Consider the following 12,461-nt stretch of genomic DNA (forward strand, 5'->3'; position numbering starts at 1 on the left):
GAGGAAAAGAAAAATATCGAGAAAGCACTGCGGTGTGCCGTGCGTAGGGACGGGCGCGCGTGCCACATGCCGCCGAAATATGGGTGTCGGAGAAAACAGAGTGCCGCGCGTAACGAGGGGCGCGCGTGTTACAGAGAGATATGCCCAAACGCATGAAAGTGTACGCAGGTGTCCTAAGGCAGTTTTTTTTTTTTTCCTCATTTTGATGTCGCCCCGGCTGACGTGGTTTTCGTTTTTCCGTGCCGCCCCGGCTGACGCGGTTTTCGTTTTTCCGTGCCGCCCCGGCTGACGCAGTTTTTGCGCCGCCCCGGCTGACGCGGTTTTCGCGCCGCCCCGGCTGACGCGGTTCCGACTTTGCACTTTTTGGCTCACCCCGGCTGGCGGCCCACTCACTCGATCGCCAGGTCTGTTTGCCCCGGTGGTTCCACCGCCAGGCTTAAGCGCGAACTTTTTTTGTTTGTTTTCTTTTGATTAAGCGCAAGCTTTTTTCTTTGTTTTCTTTTGATTAAGCGCGGGCTTTTTTCTTTGTTTTTTTTGCATTCGCCCCGGCAGACGCGGTTTTTGCGCCGCCCCGGCTGACGCGGTTTTTGCCGCCCCGGCTGACGCAGTTCGGACTTAGCACTTTTCGGCTGTGCCTGGCTGGCGGCCCACTCACTCGATCGCCATGTCTGTTTGCCACAGTTTTCCCGGTGGTGCCGCACCCGGGCTCGCCCCGGCTGACGCGGTTTCGTGCCGCCCCGGCAGACGCGGTTTTCGCGCCGCCCCGGCTGACGCGGTTTCGTGCCGCCCCGGCAGACGCGGTTTTTTGCCGCCCCGGCAGACGCGTTTTTTTTTTCTTTCGCCCCGGCTGACGCAGTTTTCGCGCCGCCCCGGCAGACGCGGTTTTCGCGCCGCCCCGGCAGACGCGGTTTTTTGCGCCGCCCCGGCTGACGCAGTTCGGACTTGGCACTTTTTGGCTGAGCCTGGCTGGCGGCCCACTCACTCGATCGCCATGTCTGTTTGCCACAGTTTTCCCGGTGGTGCCGCACCCGGGCTCGCCCCGGCTGACGCAGTTTTCGCGCCGCCCCGGCTGACGCGGTTTCGTGCCGCCCCGGCAGACGCGGTTTTTTGCGCCGCCCCGGCTGACGCGGTTTTTTGCCGCCCCGGCTGACGCAGTTCGGACTTGGCACTTTTCGGCTGTGCCTGGCTGGCGGCCCACTCACTCGATCGCCATGTCTGTTTGCCACAGTTTTCCCGGTGGTGCCGCACCCGGGCTCGCCCCGGCAGACGCGTTTTTTTTTTTTCTTTCGCCCCGGCTGACGCAGTTTTCGCGCCGCCCCGGCTGACGCGGTTTCGTGCCGCCCCGGCAGACGCGGTTTTTTGCGCCGCCCCGGCTGACGCGGTTTTTGCCGCCCCGGCTGACGCAGTTCGGACTTAGCACTTTTTGGCTGAGCCTGGCTGGTGGCCCACTCACTCGATCGCCATGTCTGTTAGCCACAGTTTTCCCGGTGGTGCCGCACCCGGGCTCGCCCCGGCTGACGCAGTTTTCGCGCCGCCCCGGCTGACGCGGTTTCGTGCCGCCCCGGCAGACGCGGTTTTCGCGCCGCCCCGGCTGACGCGGTTTTTGCCGCCCCGGCTGACGCAGTTCGGACTTAGCACTTTTCGGCTGTGCCTGGCTGGCGGCCCACTCACTCGATCGCCATGTCTGTTTGCCACAGTTTTCCCGGTGGTGCCGCACCCGGGCTCGCCCCGGCTGACGCAGTTTTCGCGCCGCCCCGGCTGACGCGGTTTCGTGCCGCCCCGGCAGACGCGGTTTTCGCGCCGCCCCGGCTGACGCGGTTTCGTGCCGCCCCGGCAGACGCGGTTTTTTGCCGCCCCAGCTGACGCAGTTCGGACTTAGCACTTTTTGGCTGAGCCTTGCTGGCGGCCCACTCACTCGATCGCCATGTCTGTTTGCCACAGTTTTCCCGGTGGTGCCGCACCCGGGCTCGCCCCGGCAGACGCGTTTTTTTTTTTCTTTCGCCCCGGCTGACGCAGTTTTCGCGCCGCCCCGGCAGACGCGGTTTTCGCGCCGCCCCGGCAGACGCGGTTTTTTGCGCCGCCCCGGCTGACGCGGTTTTTTGCCGCCCCGGCTGACGCAGTTCGGACTTGGCACTTTTTGGCTGAGCCTGGCTGGCGGCCCACTCACTCGATCGCCATGTCTGTTTGCCACAGTTTTCCCGGTGGTGCCGCACCCGGGCTCGCCCCGGCTGACGCAGTTTTCGCGCCGCCCCGGCAGACGCGGTTTCGTGCCGCCCCGGCAGACGCGGTTTTTTGCGCCGCCCCGGCTGACGCGGTTTTTTGCCGCCCCGGCTGACACGGTTCGGACTTTGCACTTTTCGGCTGTGCCTGGCTGGCGGCCCACTCACTCGATCGCCATGTCTGTTTGCCACAGTTTTCCCGGTGGTGCCGCACCCGGGCTCGCCCCGGCAGACGCGTTTTTTTTTTTTTTTTCTTTCGCCCCGGCTGACGCAGTTTTCGCGCCGCCCCGGCTGACGCGGTTTCGTGCCGCCCCGGCAGACGCGGTTTTTTGCGCCGCCCCGGCTGACGTGGTTTTTGCCGCCCCGGCTGACGCAGTTCGGACTTTGCACTTTTTGGCTGAGCCTGGCTGGCGGCCCACTCACTCGATCGCCATGTCTGTTTGCCACAGTTTTCCCGGTGGTGCCGCACCCGGGCTCGCCCCGGCAGACGCGTTTTTTTTTTTTCCTTCGCCCCGGCAGACGTGGTTCCCCCCCCCCCCTCCGTCTTTCTTTTTGTTTTTTTTTTTCGCCGCGGCTGAAGTGGATTTTTCGGTGCCTCGACGCCCCGGTAGTCGCGGTTTTTCCGTTTCCGCACGGCCCCGGCTGACGCTGCTCGGTCACAGTCGCCTTTTGTGGTGATTGCAGACTTCTTGAGCGCGGGTGTTTTTTTTTTTTGTTGTTGTTGTTGTTTTATTACGCATTCGCTCCAGCAGACGCTGTTTAGACTTTTTGTTTCCTCTTTTATCCTGCGACGAGGTGACGAGGTTTATTCGGTGCCCCGCCGCCCCGGCTGAAGTGATTTTTCCTGTCCCGTGCCGCCCCGGCTGACGCGGTTGGGACTTCGCGTTTGTTCGGCCGCCACGGGTTTTGGCGCACTCGCTCGGTTGCTTGTTGTTGCCACTTGTTGCGAACCCAGGTTTCTTGAGCGAGCGCGGGCGTTTTTTCTTCCTTTCTTTCTTTGTTCTATGTGTTAGCGAATCGGCCTTTAATATCACACGAGGACTCACAACCAACAATTTTCAGTTTGAAGTGTAAAAAATCTGCAGGTGTTGACGTAACTGACTTGCCCCGTACCCTTGAGTACATCCATGAAGTTCTCGTAGTACTACTAAATCGCATTATTCCAAGTGGAGAAATTCCCATAAACTTGCAAACCTCTACACGAAAATCGGTGCGCGTGATAAAGTTGAAAATTATCGTCCGATATCAAATGTGCCTTCTATAACACAAATTCTAGGAAAAAAAAAAAAAAAAACACTTGTTCGCCGTTTTCTGCGCCGTGACTGGCAGCACTCCGGCGAAGCGAAACGGGGTCGATTCGAGCACGATATCGGCGTCTTTCGACGTGCTCGCCGGCGACCGTCGCACGAGTACGTCGCACGAGCGCGTCTGCCGGGGCGCCGTTTGCGAAGCCGACGCAAAAGTGGGAACCGCCGCTCGGATGATCGCCGCTTTCGGCAGAGTGAGTGTTGGCACTCCGGGGAAGCGAAACAGCGTGAATGCGCCCACGAAATCGGCGTATTTTGAAGTGCCCGCCGGCGACCGTCGCACGAGTACGGTAAACCGCGTCAGCCGGGGCGTAGTTCGGGACGCCGACGAAAAAGTGGGAAGCGCAACTCGGATCTTCGCCGTTTTTGCAGGAGTGAGTGGCGGCCCTCCTGCGAGACCAAGAAGCATCGATTCGTGCACGAATTCGGCGCCTTTCGACGTGATCGCCGGCGACCGTCGCTCGAGTAGGGCAAACCGCGTCTGCCGGGGCGGGCTTCGGGACGCCGATGCGAAAGTGGGAAACGCTGCTCGGATGTTCGCCGTTTTTGGCCGAGTGAGTGCTGGCACACGGGCGAAGCCAAACGGGGCCGATTACGGCACGATATCGGCGTCTTTCGACGTGCCCGCCGGCGACCGTCGCACGAGTACGGTAAACCGCGTCAGCCCGGGCGGAGTTCGGGACGCCGATGCGAAAGTGGAGAACGCCGCTCGGATCTTCGCCGTTTTTGGAGGAGTGAGTGGCGGCACTCCGGAGAAGCCAGGGAGCGCCAATTAGCGCACGATATCGGCGTCTTTCGACGCGCTCGCCGGCGACCGTCGCACGAGTAGGGCAAACCGCGTCTGCCGGGGCGGGGTTTACGACGCCGACGCAAAAGTGGGAACCGCCGCTCGGATGTTGGCCGTTTTTGGCAGAGTGAGTGCTGGCACTCCGGCGACGCGAAAGAGCGCGAATGCGCCCACGAAAGTGGCGTATTTGGACGTGCGTGACGGCGACCGCTGCAGGAGTACGAAAAACCACGTCAGCCGGGGCGAGCGACACACGGCGGTCTGGGTGCTTATCGCTGCTATTATAGGGGCACCCCGGCAGACGCAGAAAAAAAAAAAAAAATTTTCGACCTTCTTTTTTGCTGGTCGAGCTCGGGTAACCCAGGTCGCAATGGGAGCCGCGCACGAAAGCGGCGTCGCGAGACGCGTTCGCGGTCGCTAGTCGCACGAGCTCGGCAACCGCGTCAGCCGGCGCGGAGTTCGGGATGCCGACGGCTAAGTGGGTACCGCTGCTCGGATGTTCGCCGTTTTTGGCCGAGTGAGTGCTGGCACTCCGGTGAAGCCAAGGAGCGCCAATTCGTGCACGATATCGGCGTCTTTCGACGTGCCCGCCGGCCACCGCCGCACGAGTACGGCAAACCGCGTCTGCCGGGGCGGGGTTCGCGACGCGTACGCAATAGTGGGAACCGTCGCTCGGATGTTCGTCGTCTTTGGCCGAGCGAGTGCTGGCACTCCGGCGAAGCGAAACGGGGCCGATTCGGGCACGATATCGGCGTATTTCGACGTGCTCGCCGGCGACCGTCGCACGAGTACGGCAAAGCGCGTCTGCCGGGGCGAGGTTTGCGACGCCGACGAAAAAGTGGGAAGCGCCGCTCGGATCTTCGCCGTTTTTGCAGGAGTGAGTGGCGGCCCTCCTGCGAGACCAAGAAGCATCGACTCGCGCACGATATCGGTGTCTTTCGACGTGCCCGCCGGCCACCGCCGCACGAGTACGGCAAACCGCGTATGCCGGGGCGGGGTTGGCGACGCCGACGCAAAAGTGGGAACCGCCACTAGGATGTTCGCCGTTTTTGGCAGAGTGAGTGCTGGCACTCCGGCGAAGCGAAAGAGCGCGAATGCGCCCACGAAAGTGGCGTGTTTGGACGTGCTTGACGACGACCACCGCAGGAAAACGAAAAACCACGTCAGCCGGGGCGAGCGACCCATGGCGGTCTGGGTGCTTATCGCTGCTATTATAGGGGCACCCCGGCAGACGCAAAAAAAAAAAAAAAAATTTTTTTCGACATTCTTTTTTGCTCGTCGACCTCGGGTGACCCAGGTCGCAGTGGGAGCCGCGCACGAAAGCGGCGTCGCGAGACGGCTTCGCGGTCGCTAGTCGCACGAGCTCGGCAACCGCGTCTGCCGGGGCGGAGTTCGGGACGCCGACGGCTAAGTGGGAACCGCCGCTCGGATGTTCGCCGTTTGTGGCCGAGTGAGTGCTGGCACTCCGGCGAAGCCAAACGGGGCCGATTCCGGCACGATATCGGCGTCTTTCTACGTGCTCGCCGGCGACCGTCGCACGAGTACGGCAAAGTGCGTCTGCCGGGGCGGGGTTTGCGACGCGTACGCAATAGTGAGAACCGTCGCTCGGATGTTCGTCGTCTTTCGCCGAGCCAGTGCTGGCAATCCGGCGAAGCCGAACGGAGCCGATTCGGGCACGATATCGGCGTCTTTCCACGTGCTCGCCGGCGACCGTCGCACGAGTACGGTAAACCGCGTCAGCCGGGGCGGAGTTCGGGACGCCGATGCGAAAGTGGGAAGCGCCGCTCGGATCTTCGCCGTTTTTGGAGGAGTCAGTGGCGGCACTCCGGTGAAGCCAAGGTGCGCCAATTCGCGCACGATATCGGCGTCTTTCGACGTGCCCGCCGGCCACCGTCGCACGAGTACGGCAAACCTCGTCTGCCGGGGCGGGGTTTGCGACGCCGACGCAAAAGTGGGAACCGCCGCTCGGATGTTCGCCGTTTTTGGCAGAGTGAGTGCTGGCACTCCGGCGAAGCGAAAGAGCGCGAATGCGCCCACGAAAGTGGCGTGTTTGGACGTGCTTGACGACGACCACCGCAGGAAAACGAAAAACCACGTCAGCCGGGGCGAGCGACCCATGGCGGTCTGGGTGCTTATCGCTGCTATTATAGGGGCACCCCGGCAGACGCAAAAAAAAAAAAAATTTTTTTCGACATTCTTTTTTGCTCGTCGACCTCGGGTGACCCAGGTCGCAGTGGGAGCCGCGCACGAAAGCGGCGTCGCGAGACGGCTTCGCGGTCGCTAGTCGCACGAGCTCGGCAACCGCGTCTGCCGGGGCGGAGTTCGGGACGCCGACGGCTAAGTGGGAACCGCCGCTCGGATGTTCGCCGTTTGTGGCCGAGTGAGTGCTGGCACTCCGGCGAAGCCAAACGGGGCCGATTCCGGCACGATATCGGCGTCTTTCTACGTGCTCGCCGGCGACCGTCGCACGAGTACGGCAAAGTGCGTCTGCCGGGGCGGGGTTTGCGACGCGTACGCAATAGTGAGAACCGTCGCTCGGATGTTCGTCGTCTTTCGCCGAGCCAGTGCTGGCACTCCGGCGAAGCCGAACGGAGCCGATTCGGGCACGATATCGGCGTCTTTCCACGTGCTCGCCGGCGACCGTCGCACGAGTACGGTAAACCGCGTCAGCCGGGGCGGAGTTCGGGACGCCGATGCGAAAGTGGGAAGCGCCGCTCGGATCTTCGCCGTTTTTGGAGGAGTCAGTGGCGGCACTCCGGTGAAGCCAAGGTGCGCCAATTCGCGCACGATATCGGCGTCTTTCGACGTGCCCGCCGGCCACCGTCGCACGAGTACGGCAAACCTCGTCTGCCGGGGCGGGGTTTGCGACGCCGACGCAAAAGTGGGAACCGCCGCTCGGATGTTCGCCGTTTTTGGCAGAGTGAGTGCTGGCACTCCGGCGAAGCGAAAGAGCGTGAATGCGCCCACGAAAGTAGCGTATTTGGACGTGCTTGACGGCGACCGCCGCAGGAGTACGAAAAACCACGTCAGCCGGGGCGAGCGACCCACGGCGGTCTGGGTGCTTATCGCTGCTATTATAGGGGCACCCCGGCAGACGCAGAAAGAAAAAAAAAAATGGGGACATGGCGTGCGTCACCGTGCGGCTTCGCAGCGTTGCCGAAGTCGCCGAGCCCTTCGACTGAGCCGAACGGCGGACAGGGAACGTTGGTCGGCCGTTCTAACCTGTCGGTGCCACGCCGAGACGTCGTTAAGGAAAACCGCGTCGTGGGCCTCTACGACGCCGTCGAGTCGTTGTACGTTTGGTGTCCAGCGTGTCGGCGGCGAGTAGCGGACACGTCGTTCACGACTTCGGTCTTTCGCAGTCGACGCGAACTTGCGGAGAGTCGTGGTGCCTCACGTTTTCGGCAGAAACCGCGGCGGAATTTTCCCGTGCGTGCGCGCACGACCTCGGTGCTGTGCCGTCAGCGTAGTGTTGCACAAACTCGTGGCCTACCCAAGGTGCGGTACGTTTGCGGCCGTATCCTCGGTGGGAATTTCGTGAGTAGGGTCGCAAATTCTACGACCTCGGCGGGTTTGAGAGCGACGTAGACTTGTGGCACGCTCAACATGCCACACGTTTCGGGGCACACCCGCGGTGAAATTTTCTCGAGTACGCTCGTATTAGGGCCCAAGGAGGTCTGGGTACTTATCGCTGCTATTATGTGGGGGTTCTCGTGAGCGGCGTACGCGAAAGCGACCGGGTGTCTGATATGCGGCGGGCTTCGGCCTCGTCAAGCGTGTCCTCGGGTCTGCTCCAGGGGAATCCACGGCAGTCGTCTGCAGCCTCATCCGCTTGATGCGTTAGGGGCTGGTTGTCGGACGGTGCCGTTTTACCACGATATCGAGGTGTGTTCCGTGTCGTCCTCGGGCGATTCAGATGCGAAAGCGCCGAAGACGCGGGCGTGACCCGTCGTCTGGCGGCTTTGCAGTCTCGGCTCCGTTGCTAGTTCCGGCCGGTCCACCGACAGTGCAGCGGGCTTGGGCAACCCGCACGGCGCGACCGAGTCGATGCAACGAAAAAGAGCGAGCATGAACGTGCTTCTTGCCGCACGGCTCCCACTCGTCTTTCGGGAAGGTTGTGCCGTAGCGAGCTCGAACGCCGTCATCTCGGAGTGCAAAATAAGCGTGTTGGGGCGCCTGAAGGTGGCCTCCGCCGCACACAGACTGCGTCCGGCCCGCCGAGGGCGAGGACGGACGCGCAGTCGAACGATTACCTGGTTGATCCTGCCAGTAATCATATGCTTGTCTCAAAGATTAAGCCATGCATGTCTAAGTACATGCCGAAATAAGGCGAAACCGCGAATGGCTCATTAAATCAGTTATGGTTCCTTAGATCGTTTCTTCCTACTTGGATAACTGTGGCAATTCTAGAGCTAATACATGCAGTGAGCCTGGAGCCCTTTGGGTAACGGGTGCTTTTATTAGACCAAGATCGATCGGGTTTCGGCCCGTATTGTGTGGTGACTCTGGATAACTTTGTGCTGATCGCATGGCCACGAGCCGGCGACGTTTCTTTCAAGTGTCTGCCTTATCAACTTTCGATGGTAGGTTACTTGCTTACCATGGTTGTTACGGGTAACGGAGAATCAGGGTTCGATTCCGGAGAGGGAGCCTGAGAAACGGCTACCACATCCAAGGAAGGCAGCAGGCGCGCAAATTACCCACTCCCGGCACGGGGAGGTAGTGACGAAAAATAACAATACGGGACTCTTTTGAGGCCCCGTAATTGAAATGAGTACACTCTAAATCCTTTAACGAGGATCAATTGGAGGGCAAGTCTGGTGCCAGCAGCCGCGGTAATTCCAGCTCCAATAGCGTATACTAAAGCTGCTGCGGTTAAAAAGCTCGTAGTTGGATCTCAGTTCCAGACGAGTAGTGCATCTACCCGATGCGACGGCTCGGACTGAACATCATGCCGGTTCTTTCTTGGTGCACTTCATTGTGTGCCTCGAGATGGCCGGTGCTTTTACTTTGAAAAAATTAGAGTGCTCAACGCAGGCGAGTCGCCTGAATAAACTTGCATGGAATAATAGAACAAGACCTCGTTTCTGTTCTGTTGGTTTTTGGAATACGAGGTAATGATTAAGAGGGACGGACGGGGGCATTCGTATTGCGGCGCTAGAGGTGAAATTCTTGGACCGTCGCAAGACGAACTACTGCGAAAGCATTTGCCAAGAATGTTTTCATTGATCAAGAACGAAAGTCAGAGGTTCGAAGGCGATCAGATACCGCCCTAGTTCTGACCATAAACGATGCCAACCAGCGATCCGCCTGAGTTACTCAAATGACTCGGCGGGCAGCTTCCGGGAAACCAAAGTATTTGGGTTCCGGGGGAAGTATGGTTGCAAAGCTGAAACTTAAAGGAATTGACGGAAGGGCACCACCAGGAGTGGAGCCTGCGGCTTAATTTGACTCAACACGGGAAAACTTACCCGGCCCGGACACTGGGAGGATTGACAGATTGAGAGCTCTTTCTTGATTCGGTGGATGGTGGTGCATGGCCGTTCTTAGTTGGTGGAGCGATTTGTCTGGTTAATTCCGATAACGAACGAGACTCTAGCCTATTAAATAGGTGCGGGGTTCCCAGCACCTTACAACCTTCTTAGAGGGACAAGCGGCTCCTAGCCGCACGAAACAGAGCAATAACAGGTCTGTGATGCCCTTAGATGTCCGGGGCCGCACGCGCGCTACACTGAAGGAAGCAGCGTGTCTTTATCCCTGTCTGAAAAGACTGGGTAACCCGTGGAACTTCTTTCGTGATTGGGATAGGGGCTTGCAATTGTTCCCCTTGAACGAGGAATTCCCAGTAAGCGCGAGTCATAAGCTCGCGTTGATTACGTCCCTGCCCTTTGTACACACCGCCCGTCGCTACTACCGATTGAATGATTTAGTGAGGTCTTCGGACCGATGTCCGGCGCGGCCTTTCGGTTGCGCCGGTCTGTTGGAAAGATGACCAAACTTGATCATTTAGAGGAAGTAAAAGTCGTAACAAGGTTTCCGTAGGTGAACCTGCGGAAGGATCATTAACGGATTGTGAAGGGTGAGCGCCTCAGCTGCGTCTGCGCCCGACACTTTCTGCCGCTGACCCCGTTTGGACGCGGGGTCGGCTTTTCCCCACGGGGCTGCCTGAATGTGGAGCGGCACCCCGTGACAAATTGTTGCGCCCAGCGGACGCCAACACCGCGACCTTGGACGGTCGGCCAGGTGGCGGACGCGGGTACAAACGGCGCAACGCACTCATAGGTCGGCTTTCGACCCGCCACTGCACCGTGGCTCGAAGCGCTCGAAATGCGCGACCCGACCGCTGCGGGACCGCCTAGTACTGTAAACAGGAGCGGCGGAGCGCGAACGGCGAGTCGTGGTTACGTCGGTAGAAGGCGAGGCTGCGCGTTCCCGAAACGCCAGCCGAGTGCCCTCCCGACCGTTCGAGCGTGCAAGAACGAGACCCGACAATCGCGCGGCGACTGCCAAGTACGAGAGGAACGGCACAAGCGTCGGCGGTCGGTCAAGGAACTGGCGATGTGACGGGTCCGCTGTGCACCAGTGCATACCGTCCCGCCGTCCGCGGCAAGCGCCTCCGCGTCCTCGGGTGACGGAGGCTGCCGGTCGGTTCTTGCAGGCGAGGGATCTCGCTGGCACCGGTTCGCGTTGACGCGCGGCCGGTCATGGCACGGCGATGCGACGGCCGAGGTGCGCAGTACTCGATGGAGGAACCGCACGCTCCGATGACCGTCCCGCCCTCCGCGGCGTATGCGTACCGACCGTAATGGTTGCAGCAGCGCCGGCCGGCTTTTGAATTCGCCACACGAAACACGGTGCGAGATCGCGGTTAGGGGAGCGTCGACGTTGCCAGGCGTTTTGCTTGCTGCCGAGGGAAAGGCGGCACGGCCACGTCGCGCTCGTCGCGATTAGCGGGTCTGCGCGCTTTGGGAAGGTGCCGCAACGACTTGCCGAAAGAGGAAGCACGGAAGAACGAGGGACTTGGACGTCCCGACAATTGAACGCACTTGCGGCCAGGCCCTTGCTGGCTTCGTTCTTCCGCCTCGAGTAGGCTCGTACGCGGCTCCGGCGCCGAAAGTGGTCCTTGGCACCGACTTCGGTGGACGTGGGAAGTGCCGCGCAAGTACGGCGCGCCTGGCTCCACCTGTTGGCTAAAGTAGGCAGCCGGATCGGCATTTTGTGTGTGCGGTGGCAAACCGTGGATGCGAAAAAAGCTTGTGCGATTTCGTGGAACAAAAAGCGGGGGTCCCCCTTTTTATGCGGAGGAGACCGACCCGCCCGCCGTGGTGAACCGCGACGCCACGGTAAAAACGGGAGAGGCTTGTCGATGGGACCGTGCATCCCGCGCTCCACGGAGGCCGGGAGGCGGCCGCCCGAGGAAATGTGTAGCCGTCGAGGCCCGCATCTGCGTGCACTCTTATCCAAATGGGTGTACCGCAGGCATTTTCTGGTTAGGCGGGCCAATGAGAGCGAGCACACAACGATACCTACGGGTCCGGCTTGGAGAACCGGCTTCGACGCCTCCCGAGTATTTATAGAGGGGTGGACCACGAAAGCACTCGCAAGTAGCGGAAGCGAAACGCCGTCCGAAACACACCGTTTGCTCGATTTGCGGCAGCCGAAAAAGGCGCGGCAGAGTTTTGGAGTCCAAGCGTGCGCTGAAAAGCGCCCTTCTTGGCCACTGTTTGGCCGAGTGCCAGAAACGTTTGGTTTTGACTGTACGGAATTGAACAAACACTTTTTCACGACTCTAAGCGGTGGATCACTCGGTTCTCGGGTCGATGAAGAACGCAGCCAGCTGCGAGACTTGGTGTGAATTGCAGGACACACTGAGCACTGATTCTTTGAACGCACATTGCGGCCTTGGGTCTTCCCTTGGCTTCGTCTGTCTGAGGGTCGGATCACATATCAAGAGAGCCTTCGGCGCACAAGGGAACGTGAGCCGTCGACTCGTTTTGACCGCGTCGGCAACACGGACAGCACGCTGAACACCTCACAGCGAGCGCCAACAGCGGCCACTCAAGGGCGAGACGGTGGCGACCGTCGTGCCAGAGCCCAACCGAAACGGGGGCGACCGACTGCATTGAGGATGTGGCACCTCGTTGAGAC

General features: G+C 60.5%; 2 non-coding genes across 2 annotated transcripts; both read left to right on the forward strand.

Annotated features, from left to right (window-relative positions):
- Positions 1-8,563: 8,563 nt before the first annotated feature.
- Positions 8,564-10,378, forward strand: LOC142792406 (small subunit ribosomal RNA). Its single transcript, XR_012890896.1, has one exon. It is a non-coding gene; the product is annotated as a small subunit ribosomal RNA (ribosomal RNA).
- Positions 10,379-12,098: 1,720 nt separating this feature from the next.
- Positions 12,099-12,251, forward strand: LOC142792389 (5.8S ribosomal RNA). The gene has a single exon (XR_012890880.1). It is a non-coding gene; the product is annotated as a 5.8S ribosomal RNA (ribosomal RNA).
- The last annotated feature ends 210 nt before the right edge of the window (positions 12,252-12,461 follow it).

This window comes from Rhipicephalus microplus, unplaced genomic scaffold (assembly GCF_043290135.1).
Source record: "Rhipicephalus microplus isolate Deutch F79 unplaced genomic scaffold, USDA_Rmic scaffold_218, whole genome shotgun sequence".
Lineage (NCBI taxonomy): Eukaryota > Metazoa > Arthropoda > Arachnida > Ixodida > Ixodidae > Rhipicephalus > Rhipicephalus microplus.